At 46.6% G+C, this 24861-nt stretch overlaps 1 long non-coding RNA gene across 1 annotated transcript in view; it reads left to right on the forward strand.

Moving 5' to 3' along the window:
• The window catches only part of LOC146856359 (uncharacterized), a 37803-nt gene extending 35517 nt beyond the window's left edge, over nt 1-2286 (forward strand). The window contains exon 2 of the long non-coding RNA XR_014980935.1: nt 1775-2286. This is a non-coding gene — a long non-coding RNA (uncharacterized LOC146856359). The remainder of the gene's footprint in view (nt 1-1774) is intronic.
• Nucleotides 2287-24861: the final 22575 nt, after the last annotated feature.

The raw sequence follows: 24861 nt of genomic DNA on the forward strand, positions 1-24861 counted from the left end.
CAAAGAAATAAAAAAACTTCACTGGTTACCTGTTAGGAAACTGGTGTGTTTTAAATCCCTACGCACCGTTTACAAGGCCCTACATGGAACAGGCCCAGATTACCTGAAGCAGCAGTTTCAGTGGTACTTGCCCAAAAGAACTCTTTGCTCTCTAGGAGCTAAGTTAGTGACAGTACCACCCACTAAAAAAGCTTTGTGAGGTGGGAAAAACTTTATTGTGTGTGCTGCAAAGTCCTGGAAGGACCTTCCTTTCCGTCTAAGAAACGCCACTGATCTCCTGGCATTCATGAAAGGATTAAAAACCTGTCTCTTAAACATGTAAATAAGTCTACCACATTCAGTGCTCCGAGGATAGTAGCTAGCGCCAGGACACCTTTGAGTAACCCCAGCGCTTTAGAAATGCCTATAAAATAACGTAATATACAGAGGTGCCTAAATGCCGTGCTAAGGATCAGTGCATTGGAGTGGGAGCACAGGTTAGTAGATACCAAATAGACATACAGCAGTTATTTCACACAAGTTTATTTACTAAACCGTGCTAACTCCTTCAAGTGTTTTCGCTATGCTTTCTTATATGTAATAGTATTATTTTTGTAAAGTTTACAGCTGAGCTTAATTGGCTCCATGGGCTTCAGCTTTGTGCTGTGAAAAGAAGAGGACTGAGTTTGCTGAGGACAAAGGTTGCCCATTGTGTCCATGTGCCTTACACAAGCTATCCCCAAACTTTCCAGTCTGCCCATGTGCAACAAGGATTTCATTCATTCTAACCTTTTATACCAAATCTTCACTCTGCCTCCAAACTCTACTTACTCTTCATACTGCCCTTGTGCGTCCAAGCTCCCTACAATGGCCACTTGATTCAACCTCCTTCCATCCCCTGTGTAGGTGCATGAGTTTGTCACACTGTATCTATGTGCCCCAAGTGGTATACAGTCTGTCCTTAAGCCACAAGCTCATTCCACTGTTGTAAGTGAACTGTGACTCCCTCATGCTGTCTTTCCACGTGAACCAAGCTCCTCAAACATGTCTGCCTGCATGCTCTACCATTTACACACTCTGTCCATGTTCCTCAAGATTATCACACTATTTGTTCATCTGCGCTAAGCTCTTTCACTTTCACTGTTTTCTAAATGTCTCACGGTATCTGTCCATGTGACCCCCAGGCTGCTTATAGTGTCGGTTCATATACACAATCTTCACACACTCTTTTCATGTGACTACCTTGCACTAGGTTTCCCAATCTTCATATACTGTATTCCAATGTGCTAGATGCTGCCCCGTTGTGTTGACGTGTCCCAAGCTCCTTTCATTCTCAATATGCCTTAACCCACTCACCTTGTATACCCACATGCCGAGGCTGGCATACACTTTCTGTCCTCATTCCCCAAACTAGTCACACTATCCATGTAACACAACTTCCTTATGTGGTCCATGTGCTCCAACTTCTCACTGGTGGTGTGCCTCATGCTCCTGACACTGTCAATACGTCCCAAGGTACGTTACATTGACTGTTCATGTACACCAGGTCTGTTTTTGTTGGTGAATAGTCTTGTAAATTGAGTTTTTCAAGGGGGGATGCATGTATATGTTACTGCAGCTTATAGTATCTGGGAGAGTAGAGTTGGAAGCCTTGTAATTTCTTCTAAGTCCAGAGGCCCCCAAACGCCGAAGTTGGGAAAAAGTCATAAATGGGCAAGATAGAGATTGCACATTTAATAGTATTGCTGTTTGTGCTTCTTGGAACTGTTTTTAAGCAAAATTTTGTTTTAAACAGCTGAAGAAGGAGTGGAATACACAGAATGGAGTCAGTGGATTTGCCTATGTGCAAAAGGGAAACAGTCACGAAGCAGAGAGGTCGAAACTCTAAAAGGATTGGCCTTTTTGCCTGAAACCAGTCTGAAAGAAGAAAGGCCCTGCTCACATTATCGCTGTCCAGCGTGTCTTGCACACGAGTGCGAGTAAGAGTGTACGAAGGAGACTCGTATGTGAACTTTCAAGGAGCTGACATACATACGCAAGGTCTTTTGCAGCTAAAATATGACCCATGGGTTTCCCTGTGAATGTTGTTAAATGTATAATGGTGAGAAAAACAAATAATCTTGCCATGATTCAATAGATCCATTTGATGTTCTCTTCTGCTGAATGAATAAACTGCAAAATATGTTCAACTTTGAAAGCAACTAAAACAAATAGTCTCTAAAATGCGGTACTTTACACCAGCAGTTGGAGGATATGCAAGATAAGTTGGGAGTGAGAAATGTAAAAATAAATAGTTTTTAATATCAAGGTGGGATATATGTATTTAATGTTTTGGTCGACTGATTTGTATGTGTAAAGCTTTAAGGGTTGGGGTTGTACGTTTTTCACAAGTATGGCCTAATTTAGTTTTTTTCATCAACTTCAGTTCATTGTCCTCAATCTACTTCAGTTGTATGATTCACATGAGTTCGTTCTGATATCTTGAATGTTTTGTCAAGTACCTTGCAATTGAACTTAGAATGAAAACTGGATACCCTTTTCCCTATTGTTGCCATTCTGCCTCATCACTTTTCTGCTTGCATTGCTCCTTCCTTGATTGTGTCCTTTCGGCAGTAGCCAAAACCTCCTCTTCTCCTCATATGTCTTAGCTGATTTGGGGAAAATAATAGGAGTACATTTTATAGACACATGCATCCAAGTATAAAATCCCAAACTCCATTACACACATTTCAGGTGAGGGATAGTTTTAAACCTATGTCAGTAGTTTACCGGCCTAGGCTAATACATGGATGCTGACAAAGTTAACTGTGGATTCTGCAGAAATAGATAGGTCACAGTGCACATTAGTTTTAGTAAATACACAAAAATTGTATGGTCAATTTAGCTGCGCTGAAATACATAAATATATTATGTTTCTTTGCAGATTCAAACTTGACAAGACATCAATAATTAGTATTTGTGTCACAGAAAAGGTTAACACATTTTTATCTGTTAAACACAAGAGACTGACATTAGAAACTGTTTTTGCACTGTCATTGAACACAGGGTGTAAACAATTGTGGATTCTGCCGTAGCGCAAGCCTATTGACGATATGCTAAAGTCGGATAGGCTGGGTTGGGCCCATTGACGTAAAACAAGAGATAATCACTTGCGGTGCAGAAAAACAAAAATGTGTTTCTATGCTACCTCACCCTTGTTCTGAGAACTAACCCACAAGAAGGGGATTCTCCTAAACATGGACATGACACATACATAACTCTTGGAAATATTGACGCATTTTGGCAGTATCTTATCTGCCCACCTTGTATTTGCATCATGTAGGAGTTGGTAACCTGTTTTTTTGGGGGGGCTTTTGCAGTATATATACTACTGCGTGTAATCCAGAACTTTGAAATTCAGACTTTAGTCTCTTTTTGAGACCGGCTGATTTTCCCATTTGATTGATTTATTAAAGCCATATTCACGTGAAAATGTGTTTTCTCTTACTTTATTAATCGATTTTCCCTCCAACATTGCCATGCAGTTTGTCACTTGTGATTACCACAACATCTGCTTGTTGTTTTTTCATGCCTAATATGCAGTACATTGGTCTTGTTCCTGCATTACTGTTCTCCAGTCTTGTCCCTGCATACATCTTCCAGCCTTCTCATCCAGTCATCTAAATAAAAGCCATTCAAAAGAATTCTCTGAAAATTAGAAGTGGCATGCCAAACCTAGTTGGCAAATCAAAAAGTATAGAGTTGATTGTTTCTATTTTGTTTTGCTTATTCTTGAGAAAGGATTTTGTGTGTGGGCTTTTTGGTTTTCACTCCAGATAACTATAGCTGTCACCAGATCTTTTGTTACCAGTTCTTTTAAATACCTAGAGTAGGTTTTGTTTACTCAGAGGAGTGTTTATCTCTCCCCTTATGTTGTCAGCTGTTTGGCTTATGGTTACACGTCCAATTAAGTGCTTTTATTGAAAGCACAACCTCAACATAATCTCATACGCCGACGACACTCAGCTGATCCTCTCCCTCACAAAGGACCCCCTCACCGCCAAATCCAACCTTCACCAGGGAATGAAGGCTGTCGCTGACTGGATGGAGAACAGCCGCCTCAAACTGAACACAGACAAGACGGAAATCCTCATCCTCGGACCCAACCCCTCCGCATGGGACGACTCCTGGTGGCCCACTTCACTGGGGTCCCACCGACCACGCACGCAACCTGGGATTAATCCTCGACTCGAAACTCTCCATGACCAAACAAGTCAATGCAGTCTCCTCCACCTGTTTCAACACCCTCCGCATACTCCGCAAGATCTACACATGGATTCCGACCAACACTAGGAAAACCGTCACCCAGGCCCTAGTCAGCAGCAGACTCGACTACGGAAATGCCCTCTACGCCGGAGCCCCGTCCAAGCTCATCAGCAGACTACAGAGAATCCAGAATGCCTCCGCACGCCTGATCCTCGACATCCCGCGCCGCGACCACATCACCCCCCACCTGGGGAACCTGCACTGGCTCCCCGTCGACAAAAGAATCTCCTTCAAGCTCCTGATCCACGCATACAAAGTACTCCACAAAACCGTCCCAGCCTATCTCAACAGTCGACTCTCCTTCTACGTACCCAACACGAACCTCCGCTCCGCCGACCACGCCCTGGCCACGGTCCCACGCATCCGTAGAACCACTTCCGGAGGCAGGTCCTTCTCCCATCATGCCGCCAAGACCTGGAACACCCTCCCCCTCGACCTGCGACAAACCGAAGACCTGCTGACTTTCAGGGGACAACTCAAGACCTGGCTCTTCGACCAGTAACAGCGCCTCCGTTCCCCCCCACCCCCCCCAGCGCCTTGAAACCCTCACGGGTATGTAGTGCGCTTTACAAATTATGTGATTGATTGATTGATTAAGGACTATTATACATCCAAGAGTTACACTCATCTATTGAACTTTTTGCCACATGTTTATTCTATACATGCAGCATCACAAGCACAGCCATCTATGCCACAGCTGATACCACAATACAAATACACCCACCACAAATACAAAGAGCATCATTACTGGACTAGTGCCACCAACAAATCCATCAGATACCTCCCCAACACTATCAATATTGCCTCTAATAATGTCACAGTCTCCTCATGTGCCCTCTGTGTAGTGGGCCTAGCGCGCAGCGCTCATGTTGTATAACTCCTGTGGCGTTTAATGGGACACTATGATACCATGACTGATGTTTCTCAAAGACTGTGATTCCATTAAGCTTCCCCCCAGAATCCCGTTAACCAATAGAATCCCTTGCACTCGCTGTTGCTGGGTCCTTGTTGTTGTTTTCTATTATGCACATTTGAACAAAAATTATACATTTGTTTCCTGTTATTTGGTTCTGATCGTCAAGTTGCACCTGCCCTTCCTGTAAGGTCTAAGTGAGTGTGCTAACACATGCTTTCTTCAAGGGTTCGAAAACCTTCCAGACGGCCATGTGCCCCATGTGCTACATGTGATCTAGTTACTTCAGTTGAGCCTTCAAGAGGGTATATAAACCCAGCGCGAGAAGCACTCCAGTCTCTTTGAAGTTCAAGTTGAACCAATAGTTCCTGTGACTTCAGCTCCCTTCGCTTACTTCAGTTTTCCCTCCTGCACAGCTACTCCTGTTCCCTGCATCTCTCCGAGTCAAATCCTCGAGTCCTTCTTCGACGTTCAGACAAGTGGAAGAACTAGGCGAAGTACTTGATACCAGATTAGTGAGCACCAGTGTTCCCAGCAAGGTGCGCGCCTGCCCCCCCCCCCCGCACCAGGGGCGTAACACAGGCCCCCGCAGCCCCCGCGTTGCGGGGGGGCCCCCTCGCTCCAGGGGCCCCCTCACTTCATCATGAATAAAATGGTGCGCAGTGCGCACGCATGCCCGGACTCTTGTTAAATTGAATGGTGCGCACGGTGACGGCACACACGTCTGGGCCCCGGACGGGCCTCTGAGCCTCTTAATTAATTAAATGGTGCGTGGGCCCGGCCGGGCCTCTGAGGCTCTTTCTATTAAATGGTGGGTCAGGGTGGGTGCGTGCGGCCACGTGGGTGGGGCAGGGCTGGTGACAAATGCCCTGATTGAAGTTGTCTTGCGCATTGAGCATGCGCAATTTCAAAGTGCGTAGGAGCGTGGCATCCCAGGACCCATTCTAGCTCCTATGCTACAGACTGAGAAGGACTGTCCGACCTGCCATTATTTAAATTAATTTATTACGACCTACCATTATTCAAATTAATTTATTACTAGCCCCCCCTGCCTGCCTAACCTTGCCCTGCCTTCTGCTGCCTGCCCAGCCGCTCGCACCTACCTCCGAAGCTGCAGGCGAGGCCCGCCCAGCCCTCTCCTCCGGTCAGGTGAGTCTGCGTCGGAGCCTAGTAGACAGGAGTGGTCCGTGGATGGTGGTGAGGACTGTCGGTGGGAATCACAGTGTGTGCCGGGGTGGTAATCGGATATTTTGGAATCAGGGAGGGCATCATGGTGGGGCCCTGCCGGCAATAAAAGTAAAACATCCACCTCTCTGTCATGCAACGGATTTTCATCACCTCTGACTTTGTGACGGTTACCCCCTTCACCTCTCAGTTATGCAAGTGCTTTTTTTATCACCTTTGACTTTGTGACGTTCCGTCTTTGTGGAAAGAGAAGGAGGCCATTTAGCTTACGCCCCGGGCCCATCAGCAACTATCCCCGCAGAAACAATAGAAAGCTCGCCTTAACTTGTAGAAAAAACTAATCTTCCTGAAGGGGAAAGTTACAAGCAATAGGACAACTTATCAGGGTGTGTAGGCGTTTATTGTCGAATAGTGTAGTTTGTTGAAAGTTTATTCTAAGAAACATTAAGTCAGTTCAGAGTTCATTATTGAAGCACTGTTCATGACTTACAATAAAGTGGGGATTCGGCTCCGTGGGAGCACTGCGCTGAACGTGGACTTTTTAAATCTGCAATATCTGTTTGACTGAAATGCATATACATTGTGGGCAACTGCAGCATTTAGAGTGAAGACAGACAGAGATTGAATAAATTGGGGCTCTGGAAGGAGCGCAGCAGGCCAGGCCTAGCAAGCAATTGTAGAAGAGTCCAAGTGAAAAGGAGGGGAAAGAGGCCAATTAAGTTCTAGATGTAAGACAAGAGCGGAGACATGTGCGCACACAATTGCAAACTCCAAGTTTAAAGTGTGGAGAGATTATTAGAATGAGGCACATGTCAAAGGCGAAGGCTTAAAATCCATAAAATTATCGTTTAAAATTCCACAGGTTTATTTCCGCAACTGCACTTTTCTGTCTTGGTCTTTTCCCGCCCATGTCTCGATTTGTCATCGGCACGTGGGTCGTGAATTCACTACCCTTTCTAATAAAAAAAAAAAAAATACGGATTTTACTTTAAATTTTTACTCACTTCAACATGTATCATAACAGCTAGTTCTAAAGTCTTCCACTAAAAATCATCCCACTCCAGCCGTCTCATTCTAAGTACAGCAACAAAGCTGAAGGTGAGCAGAATCGGTGTTTGTGGCGCTTGATTCTGTTTTCTGAGGTTAGGCGATATTGTGCTTGCGTTCCTGCAAAAATTCTCCTCAGGTACCACTCTGAGGAATTTGTTTGAGAAAAGCAAAGCATACAGTGGCATACTGTGTGCTTCTATCAGCCAGGAATGCAGAAACGGCATATTATTTCCCATTCTTACAAAGAAAACGGAGGCAGTCGATAAAACCACTCTGGATATTACTGTGCGGTAATGCTGTATCCCGGCAGATCTACCGGTCCTAGTAGGTAAGGCTAGGTACGTCATAGCCTCAGTGGCGCATACAAGTCTCTTTGCCACTCTGCTCTCACCTCTTTTACTGATTTGTCTTCCGACTTGAGAAAAAGAAACCTTGTTCCATGAAAGCAGAATTTTCTTATCTCAATGTTTGCTTATGGTGCAGGTGGTTGGTGATTCCTGCGCGGCCCAATGACAGCAGGCAACCTGAATTCAGTCATACTTGGGAAGAAACTTGCATTAGTGCACCCAGAAGAGTTTAGTATAGATTTGCAATGTTTATATAGCGCTTACTACCCGTATGTCGGGTGCTAAAGCACTTGTCTAGAAGAGTAGCATGATACACCATGTGGGGTGTGTGGCTGGAAGTATGTTGTCTTTGCTTTGATCCTATGTAGGAAGTGTTTCAGTGTCGTGCATGAGGTACTGTTATCGTGTATGGAACGCAGCCCTTAACAGTGTGATGGATGAAGAATTGTGAGACAGAGGCGCACAGTTTATGGTTTTCAGTAATCTGGTAGCTCTATAGGTCCCTTTATTGTATATTTTGATGATCATCGTCTGCTTAGCTGGTTACTTTACTTGATTGTCCATTCTGAGGTATGTTGTTTAAACTTTGTGGTACTGAGCAGGCATAGGTATAGAGATTCCCACCTAGATGTGCAGATAAATGTTGATGAGTGGGTCTCACGCTGGGTATACTACGATGAAAGTTGCCTTAGGAGAGCAGAACCACTCCCCTGCCATCATTGTCACTATTCCCTGCTCATCACTCCAACCGCACCTTCAGCCAGCCTGCCAGGGCTACCGTGCCATCCTGGACCATTCGGGACTTGTTTGCCTAGAGCAGAAATTAGTGAGTGATCAGCAAGAAGCACAGTAAAGGCAATATCTAAACAAATATTGGCAAATCCAATAGGTATTGCCTATGAGAACCTTAATCAATGGTTCTAGCCATGATGTACATAATACCTGAAGCTATATATAGCATGTCTTTTTAAAAAGAGAAAAAAGCAACACCCAGCCCAGCCATGTTTTTTTGTAGGCACACACCTAGAAAATGTTGCTTTCGCTTTTTTTAGTTTGCCGGACCGAGTTGGATCTGTAAACCAAAAAAAAGTAGCATGGGTAGGGTAAGCTACACAGGGGAAAGGGAATTAATTGGGTGCAGGGAGGAACAAGGACAGAGCAACACTGAGGGGGAGCAACAGGAAGGGATGTGCAAAGCAACTTCGTTGCGTGAAGCAACACAGAGGGCGTAGAGAAGGAGCACCAATGGCAGGGGAAGCAAATGGAGCGAAAGAGGAACATGTGGAAGCACATGGATGAGAGAGAACACAACGGGGTGGTAAGGCGAGCAGCATACGGGTGAAATGGCAATGTGGAGTAGAATGAGCACACAAGGGCATCACAGAGGAGAATGTGGGGGGAGCGTACGGGTAAGGTTTGAGGGCAGGGCTTAGAGCATGGCCAAGATGATGGCATTGAGTGGGATTGTGATTTTCTAGGTGTGTATCCACAGCGCCTGGTGATCTTTGAAAGCGGTAGGGTGTAATACCCGTTAGGAGTCAGTGGCTGAGTCAGGCGCATGTTGGTGGTGAGTAAGTAATCGTAGGGTCACACAAGGAGTCAGTGTTTGAGTCGAGAGTTGGATACTCAGGATGGTGAATGATCTTCAACAGGTAAACACAGTCTCAGTGTCAGAGCCAAGAGCTGGACACAGGATAGTGAGCTGTCTTTCCTCAGGTCACCCAGAGTAAGTGACTCAGTTAGGAGTTAAATCACAGCAGTGAATGTGCACTGCTCAGGTCACCCCCAGAGGCAGTGGCTGAGTCAGGCACACACAAGGAGTAGGAGAGCTATGGTCAGGAGGTGGACACATGAGGTTTTGCAGCCTTTGTTAGATCACTCAGAGTCAGTGGTAGATTTTACCCTCCCCTGGCTCGATGCTCCTTCTGATGTGTCCAGTGTATGAAGCCTGCTTGGATGCTGATGGGCCCCTGAGCAGTTGTTTTTCTTGATCTGCCCAGGGAGTGAACTGCCCGATGGTTTGGAATGACTGTTCTGCTCTCAAACCCTTGCAATTTTGTTACCTACGTTCATCCCCTCTCCCTTCCCTCCACTGCCCCCTTGATATGGTGGTATGGAGTGGAGGAGGCCCTGGAATATTTAACCTGCTCCTTAACACTATGGATGGCTATAAATGGCAAGATCCCGCAGATGAAGGCCTTATGCTAACAGCAGACCTTGGTGAGTGTATGCACTCTGACATGCTGTGCTTCTGTATTCTGAGGCTGGTACTGAGTGCTGCGATGTTCTCAACCTTTCTCAGAATATTACCAGGGGTGGAAAGCAGGCACAATACACTTGAATACTTGTACACCAACACTGGCACTCCCACATGCGCACAGACAGACGCACACTCCCACATGCTCACAGCATTCAGCACAGAGGCACAAAAGCTCTCGGCCAGCTACCATTCCTTTGTAGTATATCCTGTCTGCCCAGGAGCAAAGAAGATGGCACACCCTACATCACTTGTATAGGTTGATTAACACCATGGGGTTTGATTGGTCCCTGGGCTGTTAACCACAGTGTGATGCAAGGCCCATCCTTTCACCATATGAAATGAGCCATTGGTAGATAATTCAGCCGGGGCCTAGCTCACTGACACTCAGGCTGTGACAGCCTCATCATCAGAATTGCATCGCAATGTCACTTGAACCTGGCCCGGCCCTTGTTTAAACATCATTGGTACGGGTACTCTCTTTGGCCAAGGAGAAGTTCCTGTACAATAAGGGAGGAAATTGAAAAGGGCCAGTACTCAGTACTGGTGAGTACCAGCGCATTTAAAGCACTGACCATGGCTTGTTACCTTGAATGTAGGGTGTGCAGGACCACAAGGAACACTGCACTCTCTTGTCCTCCTTTTGCCTACATCATCCAAAACCTTTCCCTAATAAACTGTCAAATATATTATTATATTCACAGGCAGACACATTTTCATCTGAGAGTTTGACCTGGTGTAATATGAAATCAACAGTCCATGATTGGTGCATGAAAAACCCTCTCCCAAATCCTGTTCATGAATGTTTTGTAACAATATGCTTCTTACACTGGTCCATGAAGGTCTCTTCTCTGTATGCTGCTCACCACATTTATGCAAGTGTCTGTCTCTATATACTTGACTCACAGACCTCGTATAGGGTTAGTTAAACGTTCACAACTTGTTAGAGAATTTTACAGTGCAGTCCCAACTCATGTATCTGCTCCTGTTCACAGCCAAATGCAGCTACTTTGAATTGGTAGTGCCGACCAACCACCATAAATCGCAGGTACTTTTGATGCCATTCGTGTATGGCCAGGAGAAAATAAGCATCCTGTAGATCTGGTGATGTAAATATTCCAGACGAACGATTGACAGAAGAATGTCCAGGCAAGAGCTCACCCCGAAGCCTTGCTTCTTTAGAACTTGTTTAGTGCCCTCAGATCCAAGAGGAGACACCACTACACATATTTTTCGCTGTCATTCTGAATGTCTGGGGCTGCGCTGTAGAGACAGCACTACACCTGACCCTCTAAGTGCCTGTTAAAAAAATAATATAGAGGTGGCACCTTCATGTCCACTTGGACCAGCCATCCCAAGAAATCACAAGAAGTCATCTTCACAACTGCTATAGAGGTGACAACCTCCACCCATTCTGATCCACAGACTTTGCAAACTACATGAATAGAACTACTTTTACATTTCTCTTGTAGTCAGACAGCTGTTTATAGTCCAAGTATTAAGTAAATAGTGAGTAAAATGTCTGTACACCCCAAAGCTATTGATGGTATTTGTTTTAAAGTAGTTATGGCACAATATTTGTTTTTCTGCGATATTTGTTAATGGTTGCAAAAATGAGATTGCTGACCCTGTCTCACTTTCGGGTTTCAGATGTTGTGACCCACAGGATTTCAGAACAACTTGATTGTCCAAGCAAATGTTTCAGTAAAGGTTGGAACAATTATACCTTTATCTAGGCATGATTTACTGGCTGTTCTCAATCACTTCCAAACGATCTTATATATTGGAGAGTTGGCGCAGTAGTTTGAGTGGCCCAGTCCTTGAAGTTTTGGTAATAGAATGTGGCTGAAGAGGCAGAATGTTAGAGGCCATTCTGTAAATGATAGCATGATAGGTCTAAATACCCAAACAGACATCATCAAACAAAAGTACATTCTGAAATGCCTATTGTTGGTTATTTTTAGACATGCGGGACTGGATAAAGAGAACTGTTTTTTTCTGTACACGCGATGACCCTTTAAGAGCCTGATCACTGTAACCGAACTGGTGTTGCTCTAGGTAAGGACGATGTTCTGCACTGGATCAAGGACAATTTGAGTGTTAGATCTTCAGATTCCAGAAGGAGATGGGCCACCAAAAAGTCTTGTAATTGCTTGTGACACTACGGATTTTTTGAGAGGTCCACAGGGGTGCCAGTTTCCTAACACCAGTGGGCGTAGGTATTCTCTTAGGTGGATTATGAGTGCCAGCTGCTTGAACAGTATGTGTAGATTAAATGTACTAGTGCTCCCCATGCATTGCTCCCACAGCAGTTTTGCGGGCACTTTGCAGTGAACGGTTCTGAGGATGCTTGAACAGGAACCTCTGAGGGTGGGGAAGACAGGAATGCACTGGCAGTACTTATAGATGAACGGTTCAAAGAGAGGAAGCCAGACTGCATTTCAACTGCTATCTCTTGCTGTGAATTTGATAGTTGTATCTTGAGATTAATAACTGCTTTCCCACATTTTGATCATGTTGAGGTCATACAACTCCACAACTGTAGACATTTGCGAGGCAAAATTAGGGGGAACAGACAAAATTGAGCTACATCAGAGGAAGGCTGGACTCTGACAAGCAGGGGCAGAACAGGAGACAGGCAGGGGTGAGAGGCAAGAGCAAGAAGCTTAGAGCAAGGAGCTTAACAGTCAGAGGCAGAATAGGACATTGGGGGAGACATGGGACACAGGCAGGGTTTGGCAGCAAGAGTGGCAGTACTAGACACCAATGAGGGGCAAAGAAGAGAGTAACATTGTACAATGGGTGCTTCTGATGATTCTCCAGCAAACAGCGCCGAGGCAGTGGATTGAAACTTTCTAGTTAATTTGCTGTCATTTTGTAAAAGTGGCAGAGTGACAGCTAGTCCGGTTGGGCCACTCTGATGCAGTTGAACAGTGGCGTAACACAGGCCCCCGCAACCCCTGCGGTGCGTGGGGGGCCTGAGCTCTAGGGGGCCCCCTCAGCACAGTACTCTGGCCGAGAGCTGCTGATTAAATACGGAGCAGGGGCCCCCTCCCAGTGCCTTGCAGGGGGCCCCCTCAAGTTTCGTTACGCCACTGCCCCGCACCTTTTAAGGCACCGAGCGCGCAGTGTCTAGTGTGCAGCGCGCACACGTTCGCGCCGCCGCCCGCTTTTAAAATGCGAGTGTCGAAAAACAGCCATTTCCCGGGTTGCCTGAGGCCTTTGTGAAAGGATTCCTGTTAATCCCAGCGCCCGTCATGCGCTGCAATTAACAGGAATATTTTCACAAATGCCCGCAATCAGCCCGTAGCCTCGGACTTGCTTCATTTTTTTTCTAAATAGAGTGCGGCTGGGTGCTGATTGTGGGCCATTGTGAAAATATTTCTGTTAATTGCAGCGCATGACAGTGCTGCATTTAACAGGAATCCTTTCACAAAGGCCCACAATCAGCACCCAGCCGGGATCCGTTAAAAATGCAGCAAGTCCAAAAGCACGAGTGTAAAGCACACGTTGTGCTTTTGGACTTGATGCATGTCTTTTCTCAATAGAGAGGCTGCGGGCTGATTGTGGGCATTTGTGAAAGTATTCCTGTTAATTGCAGCGCATAACGGGCGCTGTGATTAACAGGAATACTTTCACAAATGCTCACAATCAGGCCGCAGCCTCTCTCTATTGAGAAAAGGCACGCATCATAGACAAGGCAAAAGATCAGTGGTGGCTGGTGACTTTTGAAAGTGGGTTGCGGAAAAATTGGTCAAGAGGTTTTTGTAGTGAGCAAGGCGGGCAAACCCAACGGTCATAAGAGTGGTTTGGGAGGTGCCTTTCCCCATTAAATGTTTTGAAAAATAGATGACAAACTGGTGCATTTCAGAGCAAATGGGAAAAACACGAGGCCCAGGACATGGGCAAAAGCTTCATTCATGTTCTGCTCCCTCTTTAGAATCAGTCAATTCAGGTTTGGATTCAAAACCCCACTGCATAAGCTATTGCTTGGTCCTGGCACCATGGACCAGTAGAGGATGCCTCATGCATCATGGTTGCATATGCTTGAGTCGTGTACATAGACGATGTGTAGAAATACTGCACCTTTTATTCATAGTGAGGCAGACTAAAGACACTCAAATCATGGGCTGCACTGTGGGAATATTGCAAAAGCGCTTTAAGTCCATGGTGGGAAGATGATCCTCTGATGCGAACAATATGATATACTGATGATTGTCAATTTCAACAGGAGTGTGGTTTCAAAAGTCATCAGCTGACACTGCTGTAATATACATAAATGTATGTATGTTGGTATGTGTGCGTGTATGTATATGAGCACATATTTTGGATACATATTAAATACCGTTGTATTTATAGCTGTATATCCGAGAACAGACATTCCTACAAGGGCCTACACAGTAGGTGTGCAACGCCCATTGGGCTCAACGGGCTTCAGCCCCCCCAGCTTCCTGGGCACACACACATCCGCACACTAGTACTTCACAGGTCTTTAAAAGACCATTCACATGTTAACGAGGCTTTGGTATGTTTTTTCTCTCCTTCTTGGATCCTGCATCTCCACTCTGCCTATGACTGGAAGAATCAGACCTTTTTCTGGCCCTGCATGACTCTAGATTCGGTACCTGTGTTGCAGACTGCTCTAAAAACACACTGCACATATGCGCCCATAGTCAATTGATGTTAAGATCAGTCTGTTCTTGCAAATCCTGTGCCCTCTCTGCTGATGCACACAAACTTTATCACAAAAGAAAATGGCTGGTTCCGACCTCGGTTCGCGCAGGTCCGGTCAGCACGTCTGAGCTTCGGCAACTGTCCGGATAAATTAAGGTCATATTTTTCGCTCCCCCGAACATGTTTTTAATGACTGACACGCAGTGAAACTGAATTGGATTAGGGTCCAACTAATTAACAGAATTCGTACATCGCAGCCTGTGTGGAAGGGGGGAGTCGGTTGGAAGCCGAGAGAGACTGGCCTATCTCCGACATAAATGTGTGTCATGACAGGAATCACGACGAAGGAACCCAAATTCCAATTTTATCTTTAAGAAAGATTTCTGCCAAAAAGGGGCATGTGCGTGGTTTTTCCGTAAAAGCTAATGTCAAGGTCGTGTGAACGTGGGCAGCACTTAGTGCATTGTAATTAAAGGTGCCGCTCATATCTCGATGACAGATATCACATTACTTTATCTCCAGCTCAGTCGCGGCTGGCTCGCAATACTCGGGGGGGAGGGTAAGAGGGGGGATTGTCACGCGGGGAGGGTTTAAAATAAAAAATAAAACTTACCTGACGGTGTCCGCTCCGCCTCTCCTCCTGGGCCGGGGTCCCGCTTTCTAAACAGGAACTGTAGGAACAGGCATACTGCAGCTCACTCTCCTCCTGTAAGCCAGTCACAACGCTGCAATGGCAGTGTTGTGTTTGCAGCATTGTGATGGGTGTGGATTCCCAGGCGGCGCCCAGCCGGGCACCAGTAGTGTGGCCATTTTTTCTATGTAGGCTACATGCAGCCTACATACAGAAAATGTAGAGTGCGCATGACTGCTATGGTCAGTTCCAGGGCCAACCAAACAGTCAGGGCACTCAGAGTGGTGCAAGCCACTCCTCCTGGACCCGCCTGCCCCGAACCAAGCATACGCTCCCACCCGCCCCCAACCAGGCATATCCCTGCAGTCTGCTTTCTCGCAGCGCGAGAAGCAGAAAATAAAATGGCTTGTTCCAACGCCCTAATGGGGCAGCCGCCACTGCAAAAGATAGCTATAAGCCATTCTTGAACAAAAAGGTAAAGATTTTTGAAAAGCAGGGGAAGGAATTCCATTTTGTAAGGTTTAACTTCAAGAAGAATGTGCCCCACGGGCACAGTTCTGCAAGGAGGTAAGAGAGCTCCCGGAACCGTCATCTGGTAGTAAAAGAGAGATGGCTGTGGGCCCCTCATGCCCCTGGGCTTGGGGCCAGTTACCTTAAACCTTTCCCTTGCCAGGCCTTTCAAGGTCTCGCCTATAGACAGCCTTTAGCTGTTGTTGAAGACGTATTGTGGACACAGGGGTAGCCAAAAAGCAAACTAAAATAACCCCCCCCCCCAATTCGATTGGTACCTCAAATGCCATCAGAAGAATGTAGCTAGTAAGGCCTGTCCTCCATAGAAGAGGTTCTTTCATCCCTCCTTCTATCTATTAATCTCTCCACCCTTTAAGCCTTTCATCCAGCGGTTATTTCACCTGTCTGTTCCTGCTCCCATCCGTCTGTCTTTTCATCTAATCCATCCATCCTTCCTTTACCATTCCATCCATCCATCCACCCACCCACCCACCCATCCATCCATTTATCCATTATTTCACCCACCTTTAATCAATCGCCTATCCTTTCACCCTTCCATCCAGGTTTCCATCCATCTATTCAAACATTCATCCTTCAATCCATTCTTACGTGCACCCACCCATGCAAATATAACTTTACTCTTCCATCTCTCAAACCTTTCACCTTTCTATCCATCCTTTTATTGACCTCTCCTTGTCGCGATTTCTTCCTTCTTTTCATATTACCTATATTTCATTCTTCCTTTCTGCCCTCCCTTTCTCTTTCCCTCTATTTTCCTCATTCTTTCTCCATCTGTTATGGTTTCTACCCCGCATTTAGAAAAGAAATGCAGCAAGTTTTTATATAGTGCGAACTTAACCCAAAAATATTGGAGCGTTTTACATGATTTATTATTATATATATATTTTGGATGCATGGGGAGATTAATTGATTTGCCCAGAATCACAGGATGGTAAACTGACCCGAGACTCACAATCCATCTCCTAAGTCGACAGCTCAAGCATTACGCCACAACCTCAACCACAAGGGCGGAACCATTTTCAATATTATAAACAACTTGATGCAAAAAACAACCATTGACAAAGCCAATAGTCTTGGCTTCTTGTAGGTGTAATGTTACTTGTATTATATATCTGGATGCAATGACGAAAGTAGCAAAATATCAGTCGGGTGGCACACTATCGGATGCACATATTTTTAGTTTAATTGCTTTTAAGCCACACCCTTAATTGCATCGGTTACGCCACTTTGAAAGATCCCAGAGTTTTTTCATCCCACTCAAAGCCTATACGCACGGTCAGGTACTTGGCACACATAGCCTTGGCAGCAGTGCACAGACGTTACTCTGCCGCACACAGAGGAAAATATTTAGAGGGAACATTGGTGAGCACTAATCCTCCTATAGTAGCAAGAAGGACCGAGTATCCGCATCTTCAAAGACTATAGACTTTTCCTCCATTCCCTCACCGTGATTTCCTCCAACGCTTCTAGTGTGTTCATGCTCCGAATCCCTCTTGCAACCTTGGCGCTAGAACTGTGATTGTGCCAGGAGTAAAGACTTTAGCTCCCCCGTGTTCCTCTGATGGACAGTAGTGCAGAGAGAATGCACTTCAGATCGATTCATATATATATCTATATCTATATGAACCATGTACCAAAATCTGTGTTCCGTGTTTAATTCTTAGGAGTGTCCCATTCTCAAATCTGTGATTTTGGTTATTCTGCTCTCGTGCTGTGCTGCTGATGCAACCTGTAAGTGTATGTTTTAGGGTTTGCAGATATTTGGCCACAGGTACCAGATACGTTCTTCATGATAGAGCTGGAAAGGCTATGGGATGAAAAATTGAAGACAGGATGAAGAGGACTGGGTTGCAATATGAATTGTATTGTTATAAGAAAAATTAACTTGGGCTTGATATGAAGGCAAATCACTGTGGGTGGAGTTAAAAAAAAAACTACTAGATACTGTTCTAGGCTTTGACTTGTTTGTTCAGTCTGGCCATTTATTTGTAAACTGTACCATAAAAAAGGGCCAAATCAATTTGAAGGATCTTGCTAAGAACTTTCCAGAAATGTGATCTGTACAGTTTTCATCGATCAGGGATGATAGTATGAGGTGACCCATGCAGTCAGAAAATTTCACATATAAAAAGTTGAACCATAAACATAACAAATGGTAAGGTCTGTAGAGGAGTGAAATTAGCTTTTCTGGTGTGTAGTACAGGGTATCCTGACCTAATCTTACTAAAACTTGAATTACATTTTGCTGATGTTCTTTGATATATTCTGAGTAAACTAGATTATCAACCAGATAGAGTACTACAAATTGATTGAGCTTGTTGGAAAAGAAAATGATCCATAAATCTTTGGTATACTGTTGAAGTGTTACACAGATGAGAGGGTTTGACTCTGTAATCAAAATGTCCAGAAGGCGTTCTAGAAGTCATCTGCTCATTTTCACTCTTAAAATGGCACCTAGGCACCTAGCTTCCACTTGGTCGTGGCCTCCAGTTCCTGCTTGTTCCAGCCTGATCCACCAGCCACCTTTTGACCAAGTTACTCCACCACTGCCTGGGTTTTCCCACTCACTGTTCTTTCTGTCAACAGAAGCCTTGCCCACCCCAGGACCTACTTTATAGAGGACACAGTGGACACGCAAAAGGCAAGCCGGCCCGCGCTCGTCCAGGGCTGGACTGCATAAGCACCAGGAACTCTGACCCCACGACCATCCAACGCAACATCACAGCCACAGCTGCCACCAGATTCCACAAATGCCACCACTACTCCTTTGCGACATTAACAACACACACCGGCAAACACACTGCTGCCATGCATCTCCCAGCACCACAGTAGGACTTTTCTTCTGCACCCACTGCAATTTCATCTGCCACACCTCACACCTCAGACACTTACACCACCACCTCCAAACAACCAATGCATGCTACCACCACCCCACACCAACTGTCTGTCATGCTCCTCAACGTCCTATCCCTCGGGAAACACTCCACTGAAATCTGGGACCTCCTCGACAGCAACTCACTGACCTTTTCATGACCGAAACATGGCTCAACCCAGTCTCCTACCTAGACATCGCAGCAGCCATCTGGTCCCCCTACAAAATCATACACCAGGACCAAATCTACAAACTAGGTGGAAAACTTGCGATCAGCTACAAAACCAAATAGACTACACCACCTCCACAGACTCAGACACCAACCTCATGGAACACTCCACTTCAAAATAAGAACGGTCTACAACGCTACTATTAAGGGAACCCTTGCCTACTGTTCCCTGAGCGGAATTATGCAACCATTTTTTTTTAAAACAGACTTTTATTAATTTTCATGAAAATACACATTCAACCCCGCCGCCCACTGACTGGGCAACAGCGAATGCCAGGAGGAAATACCACAGACATCCCTCCAATCTCAATATAGACCCACATCCAATGTCCCATAAGGTGTCCACGATACCCTGCAGTCCGTCTTGCATGGTCGATCCAGTTCAATGATGTGGAGCAAGAGGACGCCCCCTTCTCCCGCTCAAAAACGTCCCCAACAAAGCCCCCCCACAACCCTCCCAAGCATGTCGTCAGCCACTAAGTTGTGCAAGAGAGCAGATACGACTCTCATACCACCTAACATACTCCCCATCCCACGGGACGCAGTAGTGAATGGATCAAGAACATCAGGGAAAGTTGCCTAACATGGTCCCATTGGCCTCCCACCCCACCCTGTGTTCCCACCTGCGGTGAAGGGTTTCTCAAGGGCCCCCTACCATGTCCCCCTCCTTAAGGGCCTCCTCGTCGTCTACCGGGGGATGCTTGAGCAGCTCCAGGAGTGCCACCCATGCTCGTACCATTTCCTGTGATTTCTCGCTGCCACTACGCCGCACCAACCGCAATCTGTGGTTCCCTTCGCTCTCTGCCCATTTCACCATCTCCCTATTCCATCGCACTAGACTAGGGCCCTTCCTCGCCTTCCAGTGGGATGTAAGTTCTCGTTTAGCCAAGATCAACCCCAGGTCTATAAACCGGCTGGTGAACTTAGTCTTGGTAGTGTGTGGGAACCAATGCAACAAGCAGAGTCCGGGCGACACCATTAGCTCCCACTCTGTCACAGTCAGCAGGGCAGTCATCACCTCCCGCCAGAAGTCTCCCACCCGCTGGCAGTCCCAGAGCATGTGGAGGAAATTCGCCCCACCCTGGTCACAGCGGGGGCAATTGCCCGGCCCCCCAAAGTACTCAGCGATTTTACTAGGGGTGAGGTAGGCCCTATGGAAGATATAAAATTGGATGAGCTGGAAGCGCGCGTTTCGAGAACATTTCCACGGCCGCTCCACGATCGCCTCCCAAGACTTCTCTGCAATGGGTTCTCCCAGGTCCGCCTCCCACTTGAGACGCAGCGGCGTCATCGGTTGGCGCATGTCGCTAGTGATCCGTCGATAAAGGCAGGTCACCGCTTTAAAAGTACCCGCCGCCATCACTACATATTGGCAAGACGTACCCGGTTCCACCAGTCCCTTTCGCCAGTGCTTCCTGATGGCCGCAGTCAGGGCAGCATGCAAGAGAAAATCCCCCCGCGGGAGATCATGACGCTCACGGAGGTCCTGAAAGGGGAGAAGACTACCATCCTCATAGAGATCACCTATGGCCGTGACTCCTGCCTCCTCCCAGGCCAACAACTGGTTCCAGTCTCCCCCATGAGGCAACACCTCGCACATCCGCAGAGGGATCTCACGAGCATAAGGGGTTCCCACATGTGTCCTCCTGGCCAGACGCTCCCAGCATTGTCTAACCGTCCCCAAATCTGGCGGCAGTGAGGCGCCTCTCAGTGGGACTCGTAGGAGCACACAGAACAGGAGGTGCCAACTCGGATCCGACCCATCCTGGTCCTCCGGACGTCTAATGTGACCCGCCACCCACTTCATAAACCATTGAAGCTGCGCGGCATGATAGTAGGCCTCCAAGTCCGGCAACGCATGGCCCCCCTCTGCTCTGGGCCTTTGCAGGGTGGTTAACGCCACCCTCCGTCTCCCAGTTCCCCAAAGAAACCCCGTAATCAATGTGTTCAGCTGTGTGAAGAGTCTACTCGGAATCCAGATGGGGAGGGTAAGGAATTATACAACCAAGTTGCAGACTTCATCGTTCCTCTCGCAATCAGATCAACCAACTACAACCTTTTCGGGGACCTCAATTTTCACCTGGAAGACACGACAGACACTTACTCCATGGCCCTCTTCAACAGCTTCAGGAACCTCTGACTCACCTAGCTTGTCCACAGCAGGCCACCCCATGACCCTTTTTCTCCTCAAACAACAGGATCACCACAACCCACACAACCCCCATCTCATGGTCCAACCACTACATCATACATTTCAAGATACCTGCCCACCAAGCAACCCCACCAGAAACGAATAGCACCATCAAGGCACTCTGGCAAAATATCTGAAGAAAACTGGACCAAGATCTACATAAATGCCCACCCAACCACAACAGGAACCTCTGTCAACACCAAGCTCTTCAGTAAATGGCTCACTTACTGCACCAACTGCACCGCTTCCACCAAAAACAAGACCTACAAAAACAACAAATGACCCAGCTGCTACACGAATGACCTCAAGGAGTCCAAGCTCCACTGCAAACAACTTGAGATAAAATGGAGACTCGACAAAACACTACTGCAAGATCCACATATAAAGCCACCCTCAACCCCTACCGCCAATAACTACGAGACTCGAAGAAAAAGAAAAAACGATCAGACTTGAAGCCAGCTCCAACAATGGCAAAGGACTCTTCACCATCGTCAAGGAGTTCACAATCCCGCAGCTGCCAACATCATCATCCTTTCCCAAGCACTCTGCACGACCTCTCGAACTTCTTCAAACAGAAGATTACCAAAATCTACAGCACATTCGACCCACAGCATAACGATATGAACTCCCCTGACCAGCCGGACACCTCCTTTATCGCCAAACTACAGCTAACCAACTAGAAGCGCCTCTTGAATTAGGAAACCACCACCCTGATGAATACCATCTACTCTGGAGCCTACTCAGACCCTTGCCCCCATTTCATATACAACCTTGGAAGATCCATCTCCCCAGCGCTCATTGCTCTTATCAACACCTCCATAACCACCACTAACTTCTTGCAGGAAAAATGCATTAGTCAGCGCCCTTAGAAGAAACCAACAGTGGACCCCAACACCCTCAGCAGCTACATAGTCATCTCACTTTTGCCTTTTCCAGCTAAAGTCATGGAGAAAGCCATCACTACCCAACTCATAGACCACTTAGAACTCCATCAATTCCTAGAAACTCTCAAACAGGCTTTCGCACCAACCACAGCACAGAGACAGCCCTCATTCCAGCCACTGATGATATCAGAAATCTCCTCGACCAAGGAGAAAAGGCCACACTCATCCTCCTCGACCCCTCCACAGCTTTTGATACAGTCTCCCACAAGTCACTCATCAGAAAGCTCCAGCACTTTGGTATCTGTGGGCCTGACCTCAAGAGGATATCCTTCTTCCTCATGGACAGAACTCAATGAGTTAAACCTCCCCCCTACACCTCAGTACCCAAGGAACTCATCTGCGGAGGCCCTCAAGAATTGTCTCTCAGGCCAACACTCTTCAATGTCTACATGACGCCCCTTGCGGATATCACCAGAGCCCACGGCATCAACATAGTCTCCTACACCGACAACACATAGCTCATCCTCTCACTTACCAACTCAACCAGCACCGCCAAAGCAAACTTCACCAACTGCATGAGCAACGTCTCCGCATGGATAAAAAAACAACTGCATCCAGCTCAACACAGACAAAACCGAAGTCCTAATCTTCGGCAACAACTACTCCCCCCTGGGACGCCTCTTGGTGGCCCTCCGAACGTGGCTTAACACCCACCCCTGCAGACCATGCCAAGAACCTCAGATCATTCTAGACACCAAGCTCTCCATGATTGAGCAGAGAGATCAATGCCATTTCTTCATGCTTCCACATTCTGCAAAGGCTGTGCAAGATTTTCAAGTGGATCCCACTGAACACCAGACAAATGGTCACCCAATCTCCTATCACAAGTAGACTTGATTATGGAAACACCATCTACATCGTATTCCAAGCCCATGTCCTACTGTGACTCCAAGACACCCAGAACGCGGCAGCCAGACTCATCCTGAAAAACCTCAGAAATAACCACATCTCTCTACACCTGAACAATCTCCATTGACTCTCAGTCCAGGAAAGATGTAAGTTTAAGCGGCTCACCCACACCTACAAAGCTCTCCATAACACCTGTCCAGCTTACCTCAACCACCGCCTCAATTTCTACCAACCCACCAGACACCTTCGGTCTGCATCCCAGGCAAGAGCACACCTCCCTCCCATCAAGAAGATCAGAAGCGCAGGACACTCCTTCTCATACCTTGCATCCAAGACATGGAACAATCTCTTGAAACACCTCAGAACATCCCCTCCTTCATCGACTTCCAAAGGAACCTCAAAACATAGCTCTTCATGACTAAACTGACATGCCTTACCCCGCCCCCTCCCAGCCTGTCCACTCGGTGCCTAGATACCCTCAAGGGTGATTAGCCGCACTCTACAAATTCACATAACAACATAAAGTTGGTAAGATATACTGAGGTTTATGTTGAAGACAGTTGAGAAGATACGCTGAGGTTTATTTTGAAGGCACAGGCACTTATCATAGACACTATGATATCCATAATCAGTAGAAGACGTTAACTATCCTTAATGGTAATCTTATTCAGTCCTCTATATCCAGGGTCTGTATGCGACGCAGCAGAGCACAAGGATGAACTCTCTGCCCAGAACACAAGTACTGGCTGCTGGTAATTTTGTAGAGTTAAGCTTCATGCCACTGAGAGGTTAATTTGACTAAATATCATGAAAAAATATAATGATACAAGAATATTGAGCCAAAAATATTGACCACTCAAAAATATCATGGGGCAGAATACAAAAAGTAAGAATTTTGTTTTTGCAGGTGTATAATACTGTTTTTTAATTCAATTCTGTCAAGAATTCCTGTCATACGAGGGGAGGAAAACGGTAACCAGCGAAAACGGACTACATCTCCCAGGATGCTTAGCGGTTGAGAGGTTATGTAAACAGGAGAGCTGTTACATAACTCAAGGGAAACACGCCCTTATGTAAACAGGAGAGCTGTTACATAACTCAAGGGAAACACGCCCTTATGTAAACAGGAGAGCTGTTACATAACTCAAGGGAAACACGCCCTTATGTAAACAGGAGAGCTGTTACATAACTCAAGGAAAACACGCCCTTATGTAAACAGGAGAGCTGTTACATAACTTAAGGAAAACACTCCCTATAAAGGGAGGAACCGGGAGGTACAAGGCTGTCGGATATTGTGTTTACACCGACGTACCTGCTTCGTGAAGAGCAGTGTTCCGGAGTGGTGCTCCAGTAAGGCAAGAACGGAGGTAGGTCGAGTCGTTACTCCCTGGGCCGTGTCTTGCCCCATCGTCACCTGTGAAGGACCCGGAAGCTCTACCGGTCAACCATTGAGCTTCGCTTTTTGACTCGGCTGAGTCCAAGCGCAGTGGCGCTTTTGCTGGTTGGAGTCGTAACTCCCAGCCCGACCAGAGACACAGGGACTGCCAGCTGTAACGCACACCAGGAGGTGTTTGCCGCGTTACAGACTCGGAAGTCCACAGGATCGATCGAGCGGCTGCTCTCGGTTCAGTCTTCTTGCTTGTGATTGGGGTATCGGTGACACATCACCAGGAGGTGACTCCGCGTCCCGGTGCAGTCTGAGGAAGAGGTTGAGCGGCTGCTCCCTTCAGGTAGAGACCCCGGCTGGGTGTTTCCCTGACTCCTCGATTCTCCCCAACACTCTTCGTGCCCCTCACAGCCTACCGATTGGCATTGTCGGCCATTTCATTTCTGCCCTCTGTTGGCATACGCCGGGATCGGCGTATATGCAGAGGACGGTTAGGACCATCCGTGCTGTGGGCTGG

Source organism: Triturus cristatus, chromosome 4_1 (genome assembly GCF_964204655.1).
Source record: "Triturus cristatus chromosome 4_1, aTriCri1.1, whole genome shotgun sequence".
Classification (NCBI taxonomy): Eukaryota; Metazoa; Chordata; class Amphibia; order Caudata; family Salamandridae; genus Triturus; species Triturus cristatus.